Below are 19,360 nucleotides of genomic sequence, written 5' to 3'. Positions count from 1 at the left end.
ACGAACCCTGTCTGGTCTTCGTGCACCACCCCCGGGACACAGTCCTCTATCCTCGATGCTAGTACCTTTGCCAGCAATTTGGCGTCCACGTTCAATAGTGAAATAGGTCTATAGGACCCGCACTGCAACGGATCTTTGTCCCTCTTCAAAATTAGCGATATCGTCGCCTCCGACATCGTCGGGGGTAGAGTCCCCCCTTCCCTGGCCTCACTGAACGTCCTCGCCATCAACGGGGCCAACAAGTCCACATATTTTCTGTAGTATTCCACCGGGAACCCGTCTGGCCACGGGGCCTTCCCTGCTTGCATGCTTCCCAGTCCCTTAATAACCTCGTCCACCTCAATCGGCGCCCCCAGGCCTGCCACCTCCTGCTCCTCCACTTTCGGGAACCTCAATTGGTCCAGGAACTGCCGCATCCCCTCCTCTCCCTCTGGGGGTTGAGACCTATACAGTTCCTCATAGAAGGTCTTAAACACCTCATTTATCTTTCCTGCCCTTCGCACAGTGTCTCTCCTTTCATCCCTAATTCCTCCTATCTCCCTCGCTGCTGCCCTCTTTCGCAGTTGGTGCGCCAACAGGCGACTAGCCTTTTCCCCGTATTCATACCTCCTCCCTTGTGCCTTCCTCCACAGTACCTCCGCCTTTCTGGTGGTCAGAAGGTCAAACTCGGTCTGGAGTCGTCTCCTCTCCCTGTACAGCTCCTCCTCCGGGGTCTCTGCAAATTCCCTGTCCACCCTTAAAATCTCCCCCAGTAATCTATCCCTTTCCTTGGCCTCTGTTTTCCTTTTGTGAGCCCCAATAGAGATCAGCTCTCCTCTGACCACCGCTTTTAGTGCTTCCCAGACCACTCCCACAGGGACCTCGCCGTCGTCATTGACCTCCAGGTATCTCTCAATACACCCCCGCACTCTTGCACACACTCCCTCATCCGCCATCAGTCCCACATCTAATCGCCAGAGTGTTCTCTGCTCCCTGTCCTCTCCTACTTCCAGGTCCACCCAATGTGGGGCATGATCCGAAACCGCTATAGCTGAGTATTCAGCTTCTTCCACCCTAGAGATCAACGACCTTCCCAAAACAAAAAAATCTATCCAGGAGTACACTTTATGGACATGGGAGAAGAAGGAATACTCCCTAGCCCTGGGTCTAAGAAATCGCCATGGATCCACTCCCCCCATTTGGTCCATAAACCCCTTAAGTACCTTGGCCGCTGCCGGCCTTCTTCCGGTCCTGGAGCTGGATCTATCTAGCCCCGGGTCCAGCACCGTATTGAAGTCTCCTCCTAAAATCAAATTTCCTGCCTCTAGGTCCGGTATACGCCCCAGCATCCGTCTCATGAATCCCGCATCGTCCCAATTTGGGGCATACACATTAACCACACGACCTCCATTCCCTCCAGCCTACCACTCACCATTACATATCTACCTCCGCTATCTGCTAAGATGGTCTTTGCTTCAAATGCTACCCGTTTCCCCACCAAAATGGCCACCCCTCTGTTCTTTGCGTCCAGTCCTGAGTGGAACAGCTGTCCCACCCATCCTTTCCTTAGCCTAACTTGATCCGCCACCTTTAGATGCGTCTCTTGGAGCATAACCACGTCTGCCCTTAGTCCTTTCAAATGCGCGAGCGCTCGGGCCCTTTTTATCGGTCCATTCAGGCCTCTCACGTTCCACGTGATCAGCCTCACTAGGGGGCTACCCGCCCCCCTCCCATGTCGACTAGCCATTACCTTCTCTAGGCCAGTCCCATACCCCGCCTCCGCGCTCCCGCTCGCTCCCCCAGCGTTGCACACCATCCCCGCCCACCCACTCTTTAGCCATTTCCTTTTGGATTTCCGCAGCAGCAACCCAGTTGTCCCCCCCCCCCCCCCTCCCCCCCTCCCCCCCCCGGCTAGATCCCTATCTAGCTTGATTGCTCCCCCAATATCACTTCCGTAAGTCAGCTGACTTCAACTGACCCAGGCTACTCCTGCTCACTCCTCGACCCCCCCCCGGTGTGAGGGAACTCCCATCCGCCTTGCGCCTGTTTTCCCGCCTTATACTTTCTGGCGCGGGAACATCCCTTTACCTGACCCGCCTCTTATGGCGCAGCTCCCTTTCCCCTCCCCCTCCCCTTCCCCATTCTCCGACTATGTCCCGTCTTTCCCCCCTCACCGGCGCCCACATTTCCCCAGTGTCTCCCCCCTTCCCTGTTTATTTCTCGATTAACTTCCACCATAACATTAACAAAAACAATAACAATAACAATTCCCTGCAGCAGTTCCCTTAACTTGATTGCACATTTGTAAGTTTCCGTCTTTGTGGATATGTTGATTCCAAGTGCACCAGTGTGTTTTATTATGAAATGCTCTACAGAGGGAGACCGTTCAATCATTAGTTGTGTAATTGTAATGCAGCAGTCCCTGCAGCCAAATGTCTTGGAGCTTTGTGTTATTGATAACACGGATATTTTCAGTCAATGGTGAATAATAACTTCAACTCATTTTGAGCCCTTGTAGTATATTTGTTACCATTATCTGAGCTAATGGCCCATCACTTCCTGGTTCCGAGCATCGCATTTAGGGGGACCCCAATGACGCGCTACGGAATCCCTCTAGGAAGTTCCCATGTAAGTAAGGGTTTAGTCGGCATCTGTGCATAAGTGCTAACTTCCTCTGGACAATTGCGCTGGACTGAGAACCATCCAACAAAAATGCTTTAAATCGTGAACTTCAGATGGTTCTGCCAGTTTTACCCTGATAGATACAAAATCACTTCTAACTTCAGAGTAACTCCTTCAAAGACCCAGACCGAGCCTTGGACGGGACCCCATCCCGCTACACACGCACTCAACCACTCAACCCCCCAGGAGATCCCCTCCCCCCGGCGAGACCACCCCCTGGCCCGACCTGACCTCACAGCCCGATCCCCCTCGGAGTCTAAGCATGAATGGGTGAGATTCTCCACTGCCCGATGCTGAATTCGGGAACGGCAATCGGGCGGAGAATGACTCCCAATTATCTGCCTCCTCCAAATTGGCGTCATCGAGACGTGCACCGCGCGCAGTCACAATTTAAGAACCGGGAGGTGATGATGCAGCTGTACAAAACTTTGGTAAGGCGTCATTTGGAGTACTGTGCACAGTTCTGGTCGCCTCATTTTAGGAAGGATGTGGAAGCTTTGGAAAAGGTGCAAAGGAGATTTACCAGGATGTTGCCTGGAATGGAGAGTAGGTCTTACGGGGAAAGGTTGAGGGTGCTAGGCCTTTTCTCATTAGAACGGAGAAGGATGAGGGGCGACTTGATAGAGGTTTATAAGATGATCAGGGGAATAGATAGAGTAGACAGTCAGAGACTTTTTCCCTGGGTGGAACAAACCATTACAAGGGGACATAAATTTAAGGTGAATGGTGGAAGATATAGGGGGGATGTCAGGTGTAGGTTCTTTACCCAGAGAGTAGTGGGGGCATGGAATGCACTGCCTGTGGAAGTAGTTGAGTCGGAAACATTAGGGACCTTCAAGCAGCTATTGGATAGGTACATGGATTACGGTAAAATGATATAGTGTAGATTTATTTGTTCTTAAGGGCAGCACGGTAGCATTGTGGATAGCACAATTGCTTCACAGCTCCAGGGTCTCAGGTTCAATTCCGGCTTGGGTCACTGTCTGTGCGGAGTCTGCACATCCTCCCCGTGTCTGCGTGGGTTTCCTCCGGGTGCTCCGGTTTCCTCCCACAGTCCAAAGATGTGCAGGTTAGGTGGATTGGCCATGATAAATTGCCCTGAGTGTCCAAAATTGCCCTTAGTGTTGGGTGGAGGTGTTGACTTTGGGTAGGGTGCTCTTTCCAAGAGCCGGTGCAGACTCAATGGGCCGAATGGCCTCCTTCTGCACTGTAAATTCAATGATAATCTATGATTAATCTCGGACAAAGGTTCGGCTCAACATCGTGGGTCAAAGGGCCTGGTCTGTGCTGTATTTTTCTATGTTCTATGTTCTATGTAACCCCATTGGAATGTCATTGCCGGGCCTACCCACGATGCTCCACGTTCGATGGGCCGTGTTCACGACTGCGCGGGTCACGTGTGGTCTCAGTGGGATGAGCCTGGCATGGTGGTTGCGGAGAGAGGGTGTGTGGACAGTGTCCAGCATCGCCACACTCGGCCGAGATCTGTGCCACTGGCCGGGAGGCTTCTGCCAGAGCTGGGGGGAGCGGTGGGGACTGGCCAGGAGGTGGGCTGTGGGGTTGGGATGGGCAGGTAGCAGGCACCTTTTCCGGCGCGATTGGTGCATCTGTAGGGATTGTAGGCGTATGCGCGGCTGCAGCTTGTCAGCCCTGCGCATGTGCAGCACGGACCCGCCGATTCTACAGCTGTTTAACATGCATTCTGCAGGGGTTTCATGTGGCGCCAGTGCTAGCCCTTCACCGGTAGTGGAATCGGTGCGGGTTTCACGCTGATTTTCACATCATGAAACACTACGGATCCTCCGTTGGCATCAATACTTAGCCTCAGGAATGGAGAATACCTGTTCCCGCAGCCGGCTGATGGAATTTCCCATTGTGGGCCACCCCATGCCATCGGGAAACGCGCGGACATGGGTACACTGCTGGCGGAGTGGAGGATCTCACCGTCGGAAAATCCCGCAGCAGAAAATCTGAACACTTAGAAAGACACGTCAATCTGGGCATCATTCAGAGATTTGTTTATAGACGGGACGTTTGCGAGCCTGGGAGCGCTGGAGGAAAAGTATGAGTTGCCCCCGGGGAACAATTTCAGATACATGCAAGTGAGGGCGTTTACGAGGCAACAGGTGAGGGAATTTCTGCTGCTCCCGTCACAGGGGATCCAAGATAGAGTGATTTCCGGGGTATGGGTCGGGGAGGGCAAAGTGTCCGAAATATATCAGGAGATGAGAGACGAGGGGGAGGCGCTGGTAGAGGAGCTGAAAGGAAAATGGGAAGAAGAGCTGGGGGAGGAGATTGAGGAGGGGCTGTGGGCTGATGCCCTAAGCAGGGTAAATTCCTCGTCTTCGTGTGCCAGGCTTAGCCTGATTCAATTTAAGGTTCTACAAAGAGCACCTATGACGGGAGCAAGACTGAGCAGGTTCTTCGGAGTGGAGGACAGGTGCGGGAGGTGCTTGGGAAGCCCGGCGAACCACACACACATGTTCTGGTTGTGTCCGGCACTGGATGAGTACTGGAGGGGAGTGGCAAAGGTGATCTCAAAGGTGGTGAAGGTCCGGGTCAAGCCAGGCTGAGGGTTAGCGATATTTGGGGTAGCGGAAGAGCCGGGAGTGCAGGAGGCGAAAGAGGCCGATATTTTGGCCTTTGCGTCCCTGATAGCCCGGCAAAGGATCCTACTTATGTGGAAGGAAACGAAACCCGCCCCCCGGCGTGGAGGCCTGGATAAACGACATGGCAGGGTTCATAAAGCTGGAACGAATGAAATTTGCGCTGAGAGGATCGGCTCAGGGGTTCTCCAGGCGGTGGCATCATTCTTTCTGGGCAGGCACTCATTCATTATTGAGTTCTCTTTTGAGGAAATCAGAATGTTTAGTTTAAGGGACTAGAGTGGATCCTCCATGTTTGGAAGGATTGATCAGTGCTCTGTCCACTACCTTCAACATTCACTCCCTCCATGAACAGTTACAGCATTATGGACTATCTACAGACTGCAATGCAGCAACTCACCAAGGCTTCTTCAACAGTACCTTCCAAGTGGATTGGTATTGATGCCAGGACAGGATTCGTGGACTTCCATGACAGCTCACCCGGATCCGCACATGGACCGATTTAGCAACTGTCAAGTGGCTAGCACCGGCCCACATGGAACACAATCAATTCCAATGAGAATCGATGCCAGATTCGCCAGGTCTGAAATTGACACTCAGGGGGGTGACAAACTGCAGCCGCATATACACACTGCACTTTGCACACACACCAAACCAGCCAACAAGATGGCAGCGAGGAGAGCGGCCCTGCTGGACGCCGTGGAGGAGAGGCGGGCGACCCTATGCCCCGGCCCCGGAAGGTGGACAACACCATCAGAACCGGCCAGCAGTACAGGAAAAAACTGCACGACCTCTGCAGTGCGGCCAGGGTGAGTAGGCAGCACTGTGCCCTGGCACCAAACCCCCCCCCCCAACCCCCTCACCTGAGGGCGGCCGAACCGCCAACATGCACCACATGCCGGCACCCATATCAGCCACCAAGGCCGGGTGCCCTGGCCACCGAAGCCACCAACTACCCATCCGCTGGGCTGCATGTGTCAGACTGTCTAACACTGTTGTTTTCTGTTTTCCTCCCTCCACCCCAGGAGAAGGTCACCCATAACCACCGGCAGCGGGAAAAGACTGGAAGGGGACCGACGGACCTGTGGCCCCTCACCGCAGCAGAGCAGAGGACCCTGGACATAGTCGGCGGGCCCGAAGAAAGGCAAGTCGCCGGGGTGGAGGTCGACCGCAGGAAAGGAAGTGAGACCCTGCTGAGTTGCAGTTTCCTGTGACACGTGCATCAACAAACCCCCCTCCCTCCACCAACACCACCCTCACCACCAGACACCCCCGGCCCGCGGTCTAATCATCTTGTCTTGGATCTTTCAGGACCTGCTGGCTTGGGGCAGGTCCATCTGGTGCCCCCCACCCCCAGCCAGTGCCACAGCTGGAACCCCCACCCCACCCCCACCCTGGCCCCCCATGAACCGAGCAGCGAAGAGGAGAGCAGCCCAGATGCGAGGCCCAGGATACCCCGGGGCTCGAGTCCAATGTTGACAGATTTCCCATCACAGCTGTCTCCAACACCCTCCCAGTGACGCCTCGGTTGGGCACTTTAGTGGAGAGGCTCCTGGGACACTATCTGGTGCGCACCACACACATGCTCCGGTACAGCAGGTGGAGGCAGGAACTCCTGAGGGGCGGGCAAGCGGAGGGCAGGCGCTTCCAGGAACTAGATGCTGTCCAGACGGGTCTCGAGCTTCTGGAACAGACTGTCCCATCGATCGTGGAGATGCAGTCGCAGAGCCAGGGACTACATGAGGAGTTGTCGGTGAGCATCCAGCACCTGTAGGTGCAGCTGGAGAAGTCCAACCGTGTGCAGCAGCAGGAGGTGGTGCCATGTGTACCACCCAGACCAACATCACACGAGTAGCGTCCACGGTGGAGGCATTTGGGGCGACAGTTTTGGCTATGGATCAGCATGTCCGAGGCCTGGGGCATTCTGTGCAGGTGCTGGCCGAGGCCCAGGTCAGGGCTGCCCTATCACAGGCAGCTATTGGCCAGAGCCACCTGGAAATCGCAGGTGCGCTCCTGAGCGTAGCCCAGTCACAGTGGGCAATGGCTGGGAACGTCGACGGCATTGCCCAGACGCTGGCTGACGTGGCACAGACATAGAAGGAGGTGGCCCAGTCCCAGAGGGAGACGGCGCAGTCACTGGCTGATATAACATAGTCCCTCACGGTGATGGCACAGTCACGTAAATGGCAGGAATCATCGATTGTGCTAGGATTAAGGCGTTATGCACATGGGTGCCGGCTGCAGACGTGCACGATTCACATCTGATGGTCACACATGAGCTGCACGTTATTCGAGTGGAACCCCTTTCAGTTAGTGTAGAGCGGCCTGTCATCTGCAGGCACATGTATCCTGTCGATCACTCCCTGGATCCGGGGCTTGCCGGTGATAGAGGCGAACCCTGCTGCCCGGTGATCCTGGTGGGCTCGGTCCACGTTGAGATGGATGTATTGTGCCGACTGGGCATCTGTGGCCTCTGTGACGACGCAGATGCTCCTGTGCAGCGAGCTCTGAGAGATCCCAGACTTGTCCCCACCTGGCGTCTGGAAGGAGCCCGTCACGTTAAAGTTCGGGGCGACTGTCACCTTGATGGCCACCGGGAGCGGGTGACCCTGCCCCACTGCCCCGGGGTGCCAGGTACACCATAATCTGGTAGATATGTCGCACTGTCTCCCTGCTCAGCCGGAGTCTTCGACGGCATGTCTGGTCCGGCAGGTCGAATGATAGGCGGTGCTGGTACACACGACGCCTCATGCGGCGCCTCCTTTGCACAGCCTCCTCCTCGGCCTGTTGGGCGGCCGGCTCTCCATCCTCCTGTTCCTCTGGGGTAGACTCCGCTGCTGCACACTCTGCTACTGCATGCTCTGCCGGTGCAGCTTACTCCTCCTCGAGCAGCTCCAGCTCACACAGCCACAGGTGCCTGTCAACGTGGGGACCTCTGGCTCTGGCACCCATCCCTGCTGCCGTTGGTACCATTGGCTGGCACTGCCCTTGCCAGCGGTACGTTCCGCAGCCCCCGTCTGGCGCCCCCATAGGAGCTGTAGTGGGCGTTGCCCTTGGGTGGGATGGATGATGCCCCGCCAGTGGGTGGCGGTATTGCGAGGTACGGTGGGGGTGGGGTGGAGAGTGGGGCTGGAATGCTGGGGTGGGGGCACCCATATGGCCGATGTCCCACTGCAGAACCAGGGGCCAAGATGGGCGGTGGGGTGCGCAGCAAGTTGGCTGCCTTGGAGGCCACAACATGGTGGTCCCTGCCTGGGCACCGCCCCTGGGAGGTCACCCCATCCACACAGCCCGTTCCCCCCCACCCCGCCCCCCTGGCAGGGCCCCCCCCCCTGCCAGCCCGGCCAGTGTTCAGCCCAGCAGCCCATGGTAGCGCCTCACTGTGTCCTAATGCAGCACGGTAGCATTGTGGATAGCACAATTGCTTCACAGCTCCAGGGTCCCAGGTTCAATTCCGGCTTGGGTCACTGTCTGTGCGGAGTCTGCACAGCCTCCTCGTGTGTGCGTGGGTTTCCTCCGGGTGCTCCCGTTTCCTCCCACAGTCCAAAGATGTGCAGGTTAGGTGGATTGGCCATGATAAATTGCCCTAAGTGTCCAAAATTGCCCTTAGTGTTAGGTGGAGGTGTTGGCCTTTGGTAGGGTGCTCTTTCCAAGAGCCGGTGCAGACTCGATGGGCTGAATGGCCTCCTTCTGCACTGTAAATTCTATGATAATCTATGAAACCTCCTGTGTCTCGCTGATCAGCCACGATGCTGGTTTCACAATATTTAAACGCACAAGTGAACCTCGCCTTCGGGAATTCTGCCCATTGGAGGCGAAGAATCTCGGAGGCCTTGGGGAATACCGGGTCACGCCCACTAATGATATGCCAACGGTGTTTACTGTATGTGCGTTCTGGAGTGCCTGACACCTCTGTCGAGAAATCGGCTCCTGCCGCAATTTCGGCGTCGGAACCGATTCTCCGCCCACTTGTGACAATAAGCAATTATTATTATTATTATTATTATTATTATTATTATTATTAATTGCATTTCCCGATTCCGGCGTCAGCCGACAGAGAGTCCTGCCCCAGATGTTTTTCTACCTGTCAGCATAGACTCGATGAGCTAAAGGGCCACTTCTGCACTGGGTGATTCTGTAATTCTGTGACTTCACCTCTTTCATGTTGCGACCCTTAATTCTTGTTTTTCTCTTTGTCATCGTTCTTTTCACCTTGTTGTGGTGTGGCTGGGTAAGATATCACTTTAGCCTACAAGTGGGGTCAGCATTGCAGGGAAAATGTGGCTCTCAGGAGATCCATTCACATCCCCTTCCCCAGTTATTAGTGTTCTCCCCCATCCCCCCACCCCATCCCTCACTTCTCCCAGATTGCCAATTCCCATCGCTAGTTTAATAAAGACACGGGAGTCCACACCGAGTAAAATAAGAAACAAAGTTTTATTTACACAAATGATGTGTACACTGCCCGGTAGATCCCTACCGGGTTCTTGCTGAAGTTGGTGCCGGACTGGCCGACCTTATATACATGGGTTATTGGGATACCCCACCACTAGCGGGGGAGATTGTACACCGCAAGGGGCATGGGGAATACAAGCATTCCCACCCCGTTGGTTGGTGTGGGATATTACAGCTATCCTCACTCCTGTCTCTAACATTACCTTTAACCCTCTGAACCACCCACACAACCCTTTTCTCCTCACATCCATGCTGAATTGTCATTCATTCAATCCCCAACCTTGACAATCACCTCCCCCAAGTAGAGCTATTAATAGGCAACAAATCCTCAATGTTTCCTTCCTATCCTTAGCTTTCAGTTATCTGACCGTGTTCATTTTCAATGTACAAGTATTTCCTAAAAATGTAATTATAATAAGGAGAAAAATTACCACCTGCTTTGCTTCTTTACCTCCACCATCTCTCTGTCAGTCACATAGTTGGGAGTCGCTATTATTGATCTTTTCTAATTGCCAACAAAACACATGGGAGTTCAGTACTAGACTTCAGAATACAGTTTTATATATTTTAGAATGGAAGTTTCTGAAACAAAGTTGAATTTTCATACAAACTATAATGTCTCCAATTATCTCACTGGTTGATAGCTAGAAATTCTACTCATACCCCTGAGGTAGAGGCAAATGTGAGGACAAGAGAGAGCGAGAGAGAGAGCAAGCACATAAGAGAGAAAAATACAGAGTGACTTTCTCCATCTTAATTTGATTTCTTTCTTAAAATAAAACAGGGGGAATTTTGCAAGTCCTGCATCTCGTGCAAGTTCATCTCAGTCCAGAAATCATATTTATTACAGATACAAAATAATAAATAAAAGAACATCAGCTATTTGATGTGGATCCTTCTGAATTAGAGTCTTGAATGTACAGGTTGATTTCCCATAAATATTCACTTTCCAGATAATAACAGAACTCTGCTTGGAAGTTCTTTTCACTCAACAATTAACTGTTACCACCTTAGCAACAGAATGATATATTATACATTAATTCTCAACCGTGGTGTCAGAAACCCAAGGTTTACTTACCCCAATAACGCAGAGCTAGGTTGACTTAATATGAAAATTTTACAAAGAATTAGCTTGAAAAATAATACAAAAGGAGTTTTCCAGCAAACAGTTCATAGACTTTAATTTCAAATGAGATGTGTGAGATCAGACTAACAGTTGTAGGTAGTTGAATCCCAACCTTGACGGAAATGCATGATTAGCTATCAGATGGATGAAGATGGAAAATGTGGTAATAGAATGCTGGATGTGCGCAATAACCTAATCAATATTGTCATGGTGATGCCTCATCACCAGCTGCTGCACCCACCAGGAAACATTTTTAATATATTCAAGCCTTTAAAATAAATTCCAGACTTATTTTTAAACACCTGCACTGAGCTGTGCTTGGGATTAATTTCATAATTTAGTGTAGGTATTTATTTGGAAGCCAAATAAAGTTGTTTATAATTATTATTTTGAGACTTCTACTGAAATAAATCAATCATAGAACCCTTCAGCTTCATGCAATGATGTATCACTTAGGCAGCAATTCCAAATCAAAGTTCAGATGCAGTGAGGAACACAATTAAAAAGGTTAAAAAACAACCAACGTGATTAGAAAATGCTGGAAAAACTCATGTTCAGGCTGGAAAAGACCCTTATGTATAAGGTGTTAGGACATGCTCAGGAAAATGAAGAGAGGTGGGGATGAGGAGTGGAAATCACATGTTGAAGTGTTCACAGTGGCAGGTAATGGATGAGAGAAAAATGTGTAAATTGTTGCACTCTACATATACCATCTCTATCTGAGAAGACCTTTATGAACACCTGAAAGACTAAGGCATTGGAAAATGGGAAGGACCAGTTCGATGGAAATCCACAACGGGAGGGAACATAGCTGCAGGACATAGCAGTAAAATGTAAATATTATTGACGTCAGTTTCAGAATAGTGCTGAAGACTGCCAGGAGAAAAAGCAAGGAATGGGAATGCCATCTTTGAGCATTTTATCCAAACTTCTCACATAGTATTTGTTACATTTAATAAGTCAGAATTCATCTAAAAGGAAATTCACTTGTAAGGCTGTCAGCATTTCCAAAAATAGTTAAAATGAACTACACTAGTTATTTGGAGAAGGAAAGCTATTATGGAACAGTGAATACCAGCATCCACAGAGGAATGCAAGATGTCTGACTCACTAACAGGTCATCTTAGGATTTCTCCGTCCCACAGTGATCCAGCTGCTTTGGACATCAGTACAAGCTTGAGGTGAAATATTGACTCAAGGATGCGCAGAAAAAGATTGATCTCTGAAGAGCAATGATCTGCCTATTAGAAATAAGAATGAAAGCAAAATCTCCATAGTAACAGACGCCACATATCCATTGAAGTCGTTCAGACATATAATTTTGAAATGCAAAGAAAAAGAACGATGTAGTTTTGTAGTACTGTCATGTGAGAGTACCTTTAAGAAGTGGGTGTTTATAAATGGGTGTGTATATAAATATCTGTAGTGAGGGTACCTTTAAGAAATGGGTGTTTGTTACTGCAGTCAGAGAGTGGGTGGAGCTGGGCTGTCTGTCAGCTTTTTTACTTTTGCTTTAGGCTGTTTGCTGCAGGGTGGGTTTGGTTTCATTTTAGTTTTGGAGAAGCTGAAATCACAGCAGGATGTGTATGAATCTCTGAAAGCTTATGAATGTTCATTTGGGATTTTCAAAGTGGTAACTGCTCTCAATAGTGAATTTAAACCTGATCTTTGTGTTAAAAGGGTCTTTTATCTTCTGAATGTTGTTTGGGAATTTATTAAGGATTACTTAGTGTTGTATTCTTTGGGGGTTGTATTTGAACTGATGGTTGCTAAGATGTTCACTGTATGTTTTAAAAAGGTTAACGAGTTCATAGAATAAACAATTGTTTTGCTTTAAAAAATACTTTTCCATTTTTGCTCTATCACACTTGTAGAGTGGGCCGTGTGCTCCCCATACAACAATCTATTAAAAGTTGTGGGTCAGGTGAACTCCATGATACACTTTGGGATTCTCTAAACCCTGGCCCATAACAGTACTGTTGAATAAAGTGTCTTTGTTAACCATGGCTGAAGACTAAAGATCTCTTTTCGTTCTTAGGATGTGAGCATTGCTGGCAAAGCTGATATTTATTATCCATTTCAAATTGCCTTGAGAACATGATGGCATTCCTACCCATAGTATGAGTGGTAATTTTTGTAGCAGTTTGATACAACTGAGAGGCTTGCTAGGCCAGGGTAGGTAAGAGTCAACGGCATTAGTGGGCGACTGGAATTACAAATAGGACAGACCAAATAAGGATGCAGGTTTCCTGCCCTAAGGGACTTCATTGAGACCATCATTCAAAAAGAAAATTCTATGGGCAGAATTTTACTGTCACTCACGGGCTTGTTTACAGGTGGGGACTGGCCTGCAAAATTCCCTGCGTGACCATTCTGCTACACTCCCCTACCCTCAATCTACCTATAATTTTACAGGGATTGGGGCATGTGGACTAGCGCAATCTGCCCACCCTTACCCAAATTATGCCCAATTGAGGCCCTTAAGTGGCCAGATTTTGGCCACGTAATGGTCACTTTCTGGCCAGACTCAATTAAGAGGCCTGCCTCAAGGGCACACATTAGACATCCACCCCAAGCTCTGTCCCACTGCGGGTGCACTTTCCCCCCTCCAGCCCTCTCCTTTCCCCATCTTCCCTTTCACAGCCATGAGCTCCCCCCCTCCCCCCACTCACTAGTCCTGGAGCCCTCAGAGCATTACATTATTGCATGGCTACTGTGATCAGCAGAGATGCGTTCCCTGCCAACTCTTTTGATGGTGGAGCTGGAAACTCCATCCTCTGAAAAATCCTGCCCTGTTTTTTTTCTCAAAATTCTTGAAAACAGAATTTAAATTCTCAATCTGTCAAAGTGGGATTTGAATTCATATTTTCTGGGATTATTATTTTGGAGCGTTGGATTATTAGACTGCAGCCTAAACACTACAATAACATTCTGTAAGGACCCTTGATTCCTTTCTTTCCCATTTGTTTCATTTTGCCATTATCATTTTGGATATTTAATGGCTATATACCTTTAAGTTGAGCAGAGGCAGTGAGGAACTCGAAAGTTACAAAAGTGCTAGCTCTCAGACAACCAAACTCAGACTTTTTGGCACCAGACAGATCGGAGGGACTTGGTTCGATTGGTTGGTTGGTGACTAATGAATTGGCCAATAGGCCGTATTCTGCCTGGCAACAGCTGGTGATTGAGTTCTACCCAAGTGGGACAGACAAGGAAAGATCAGTCGAGTACTGGACTCTCAGAGAAGAAACTGTGAGTCTTTCGCCCTCTCTTTCTCCAGAAAAACTGCATAACTGTTGTACAGAGTACCTGAATGAATCTATAGTGAAACCCATTATAGACTGAAATCAGAAACCTCAAGCTGAAACTGAAACTAAGGGAAGGTGTGCTAGAAGACAACCTTCTGAAACAAAGACTCTTATCCTTATTAGTTCAATCATTATTTTTACATCCGTCTTTTTCTCTCTGTTTGTTTGTCTGTCTTGTGTGTGTGTAGAGGGTGGAGACAAGTTAAAGGTGAGGGGGCTATGAATTAGATAATAGTTAACCCGTTGCATTTGCTGCATATTGAATTATAATTATTGTCATTACTAAAAGTAATTGTGTTTAAATTTACAAACCTGGTGACTGTTGTTACTGGGCAGCCAGGGGCCAAAGACCTCGGTATTTTTCTCAAAATTATTTGTTAATTTCAATTGTGTTGCGACTCCGGGTCAAGTGGGGCTGGAATTGACTGGGACTTGGTGTTGGGGTGAGGCCATTGAATCTTGCGAGAGGCCTCACTGAATTTCGCAGAATGTTGCAACCTGGATCTCGCTCTTGCTGGGCGAGATCCAGATATGCCTATTTAAATGAGCCATGGGAGACCTAGCCAGGGTGCCGTTTGGTACTGGCAAACACGGACCAGCCTGCTGAGTGGGGAAGATGGCTAACATTGTCCCGTGAGACATGATGGGAAAAGAGGACAATGGCTAACATCAAAGTGGTTAACAGAGAAAACTGCACTCTCTGCAAATTAAATTTCATGGGAACAGACAAAATGATGGCTTGCAACTGGACATTTCACTGGCAACACTTTGTTTTGGAACAGTAAGAACAAGACACAAAGATGAATGATGCCTTTAAACTACAAGCTATGACACAATAAAATAGCAGGTACTTCCGAGATTCAAGGGCAGGAATTCTGGGATCAACATTCGCAAAATGAGTTTGGAAGCTCACAACGGACATCCTCCAGAGCAGGCCTGGCCAAGTTCTCTCTAAGCGGGAAGTATATTATTATTCAAACTGCGAGTCTTGAATTGTCTGTAACTGGTTAAATAAACACATAACTGAAGTCTTAGAGAAATAATAAAAGCTATATTTAAAGGTAAATCAACCTGGTTGTGAGTATTCAATTTGTCTGTTTTCATCAGTCAATGCCCCATGTTGGGCATCAACAAGTCATAACGGCACATGGGGGCATCTCCCAGGCCGCTGGAGATGTACAAGTGGTTGGGCATTGGGCAGGTTAGCAACCTGGCACTCCTGCTGGCACCTGGGCATCTTGGCACACCCAGTCTGGCACTTTGGAACTGCCCCCCAGGCATTGCCAGGGTGCTTGGGTAGCACTGCCAGGCTGGCAGGGGCATCGTCAGGGTGCCAAGCTGGCAGTGCCGAGGAACTCAAGTGCCATGTTTCCCATGCCAGGGGTTGGGCCAAGGGGAAGTGGGGGGCATGAGGACTCTGGAAGAGGTAAGTTGGGCAAAGTGGGGGGGGGGGTTTGGAGTCGCTAAGGCAGTTGAAAGATTGGGACTGTCTTTACCAATGGTGCCCCAATCCGCGAGTAGACTAAAGTGCAGCCTCGTTGGGGAGTTCCTCGCTGAGGCAAAAAAACCCCGGCAAAGTGCCATTGAATAGTGGGGTCTTTAGTACTGAGGAACACCCCACTAAACGCGTCCGAAACCGGACATAGGAATTTTCTCGTTGAATCGCACCCATGGACTTTGCAGTTTATATTAATGGACAGTGATAAAAAGCAGGGATCCTTATGGGCAGTTCTCATGTAGGCAAAGGCTTGGTTTGCACAGTGGTTTGTACGGCTCCCTCACGGCACCAAGGACCTGGGTTCGATCCCGGCCCCAGGCCACTGTTCGTGTGGAGTTTGCACATTCTCCCCGTGTCTGTGTGGGTCTCACCCCCACAACCCAAAGATGTGCAGGGTAGGTAGATTGGCCACACTAAATTGCCGCTTAATTAGAAAATAATAATTGGGTATTCTAAATTTATTTTAAAAATATATAGGGCGGGATTCTCCAAGCTTCCGCGCCAAAACCGCGCTCGGCGCGGGTCAGAGAATGTGCATCAAACCCGGGATCGGGTCCGACGCCGTTCCCGCGAACCGGAGAATCGACGCCAATCGGGCGCGCGCGGTTGATGCAGCGCCAGTCGGGGGCCTTTGAAAGAGGCCCATGTGGCGATTCTCCAAGTGCAGCTGGCCGAGTTCCCGCTGGCGTGGTTCTCTCATGGTTCCACCCGGCGGGCACGCAGCGTGGCAGCCACCCTGATGGGGGGGCAGGGGGACCATTCACCGGGGGGAGGGTGGGGTGGGGCCTCCAGCACGGTCAGGCTATCGATCGGGGGTCACCGATCCACCGTCGCATGCGATCTGGGGGGGGGGGGGGCTATCTTCTTGGTGCCGGCCCGCGGTGTGGGTCGGCCATGTCGCGCAGGGCGGCCGACACAGGCCGCCGCCGTGCGCAGACCTCCGACCAGAAGTGCAGGGTCCCAAATTGTCAGCCGGAGCTGCGAGGAGCACATAGGGGCCCTGCTAGCCCCCTCCAGGTAGGTGATTCACGCGCGTTTTTTCGCAGGGGTGAGGACATTGCCCCCTTATTGGAGAATCCCGCCCATATATTTTGCAAATGCAGAATTAATTCATTTTCGACAACCAAGATACAGAAGATATATTAACACTGAATACCAAAATGCGCAGTGATTAATCCAATTATACAAATGATAAGCTTCTTCTTGTTATTTGAGTAAGTTAATAGATGCTATGATTCTAAACACATTTTGACTGTTGAAAGAGTCCCCACTGTGTAATGATCCATTGCACTAAGTAAATTTCTCAGTCTTTTCACTTCTGTAAAGTAAGACTGGTACATGCTGATTGATGATACCATTATTACCCCTCCCATCCCTCACTAACCTCTTGCCTTGGAAATATTTTGAAGCTTTATAAGAGGCAGAAACAATATTTTACCCAGTGCACAGCCACTTTTAAGTGAGTGTACCCCTTAAAGTTGTTTTTGTTTTTGAGTACTGGCAATTCACATCTACCTGAATAGGCAGAATATTTAAGATCTCATCTGGAAACCATCACCCTTACCAGCGTAGCACTCAAAATAAAACTGCGTTCAATAATTATAGAATCCCTACAGTGCAGAAGGAGGTCATTCGGCACTGCGAGTCTGCAGCGACTCTCTGAAAGAGCACTCTACGTTGGCCTACTCTCCCACCCCATCCCCGCAACCACACTCAACATGCACATCCTGGATACGAAGGGGCAATTTAGCATGGCCAATCCACCTAACTTGCACATCTTTGGACTGTGGGAGGAGATCGCCGCACCCGGAGACATCTACGCAGACACTGGGAGAAAGTGCAAACTCCACACACAGTCATCCGAGACTGGAATTGAACCTGGGTCCCTGGAGCTGTGAGGCAGCAGTGCTAACCAGTGTGCTGCCCGACCGTAGTCCTACCTTTGATTCTAGTCCTCAAATAGGACCACAATCCAGACTTGAAGGTATGAGTGCATCCAACTTAGCCAAGCCCTCAATCACCTCAGCAAATTCAACCAAATGTTTTTCTCCTATATCAGGACTTCCCAAACTGTGGGTGAGATTTTGGGTGCCGATGCAACATTGGCTGATGTGTAGCTCAAACGGACTACTGCAAGCTGTTCCCATTCAGCTACAACAGTGGTATCTACCCAGCAATGTGGAAAATTGCCTAGGTATGTCCTTTACATGAAAAGCAGGACAAATCCAGGTGGCACGGTGACGCAGTGGTTAGCACTGCTGCCTCACGGCGCCGAGGACCCGGGTTCGATCCCGGTCCATGTGGAGTTCACACTCCCCCCGTGTCTGCGTAGGTCTCACCCCCACAATCCAAAGATGTGCAGGGTAGGTGGATTGGTCTTGCAAAATTGTCCCTCAATTGGAAAAAAAATGAATTGGGGACTTCAAATTTATAAACAAACAAAAAAGCAGGACAAATCCAACCCGGCCAATTACCGCTCTACCATTTACTCTCGATCATCAGTAACGTGATGGTAGGGGTCATCAACAGTGCTATCAAGTGGCTTAGCAATAGCCTGCTCACAGCTCAGTTTGAGTTCCGCCAGGGTTACATAGCTCATGACCTCATTACAGCCTCGGTTCAAACATGAACAAAAGAGCTGAATGCCAGAGGTGAGGTGAGAGTGACTGCCCTTGACATCAAGGCAGCATTTGACCGAGTATGGCATCAAGGAGCCCTAGCAAACACTGGAGTCAATGGGAATCAGGGGGAAAACGCTCCATTGGTTTGAGTCATAGAAAGACGGTAGTGATTGTTGGAGGTTGGTCATCTCAATCCCGAGACATCACTGCGGGAATTCCGCAGGGTAGTGTCATAGGCCCAACAACCTTCAGCCACTTTATCAATGACCTCTCTTCCAACATAAGGTCAGATGTGGGGATGTTCGTTGATGATTGCACAATGTTCAGCACCATTCGTGACTCCTCAGACACTGAAACAGTTCATGTACAAATGCAGCAAGACCTGGACAACATCCAGGCTTGGGCTGACAAATGGCAAGTTACATTTGCGCTACACAAGAACCAGGAAATTACCATCTCCAATAAGAGAGAATCAAATCATCACCCCTTGGCATTACCATCACTAAATCCCCACTATCAACATCCAGGGGGCTACCATTGGTCACAAACTGAACTGGACTAGCCATATAAATACTGTGGCTACAAGAGCAGGTCAGAGTCTAGGAATCCTGTGGTGAGTAACTCATCTCCCTATAGCCTGTCCATCAACTACAAGATTCAAGTCAGGAGTGTGATGGAATATTCTCCCCTTGCCTGGATGACTGCAGCTCCAATAACACTCGAGAAGTTTGACACCATCCAAAACAAAGCAGCCCGCTTGATTGGCAACCCTTCCACAAATAATCACTCCCTCCACCACCGACTCACAGTTTCAGCAGTGTGCACCATCCACAAGATGCACTACCGGAACTCACAAAGGACCCTGAGGCAGCACCCTCCAAACCCACGACCATTACCATCTAGAAGGACAAGTGAAGCAGATATTTGGGAACGCTACCACCTGGAGGTTCCCCTCCAAGTTATTTGCCACCCTGACTTGGAAATAGATCGTCATTCCTTCACTGTCACTGGGTCAAAATCCTGGAACACCCTCCCTAACAGAACAGTGGGTGTACCTACACCTCAGGGACTGAAGCAGTTCAAGA

The 19,360-nt window shown here is 49.9% G+C and overlaps 1 protein-coding gene across 1 annotated transcript in view; it reads right to left on the bottom strand.

Moving 5' to 3' along the window:
- Positions 1-19,360, bottom strand: part of nmnat2 (nicotinamide nucleotide adenylyltransferase 2) — a 472,861-nt gene that overhangs the window by 323,029 nt on the left and 130,472 nt on the right. The gene's annotated exons all lie outside the window — the stretch shown is intronic.

This window comes from Scyliorhinus torazame, chromosome 7, assembly GCF_047496885.1.
Source record: "Scyliorhinus torazame isolate Kashiwa2021f chromosome 7, sScyTor2.1, whole genome shotgun sequence".
Taxonomy (NCBI): Eukaryota; Metazoa; Chordata; class Chondrichthyes; order Carcharhiniformes; family Scyliorhinidae; genus Scyliorhinus; species Scyliorhinus torazame.
Note: the sequence above shows the minus strand (reverse complement) of the source record. Positions and strands in the feature narration are given on the sequence as shown.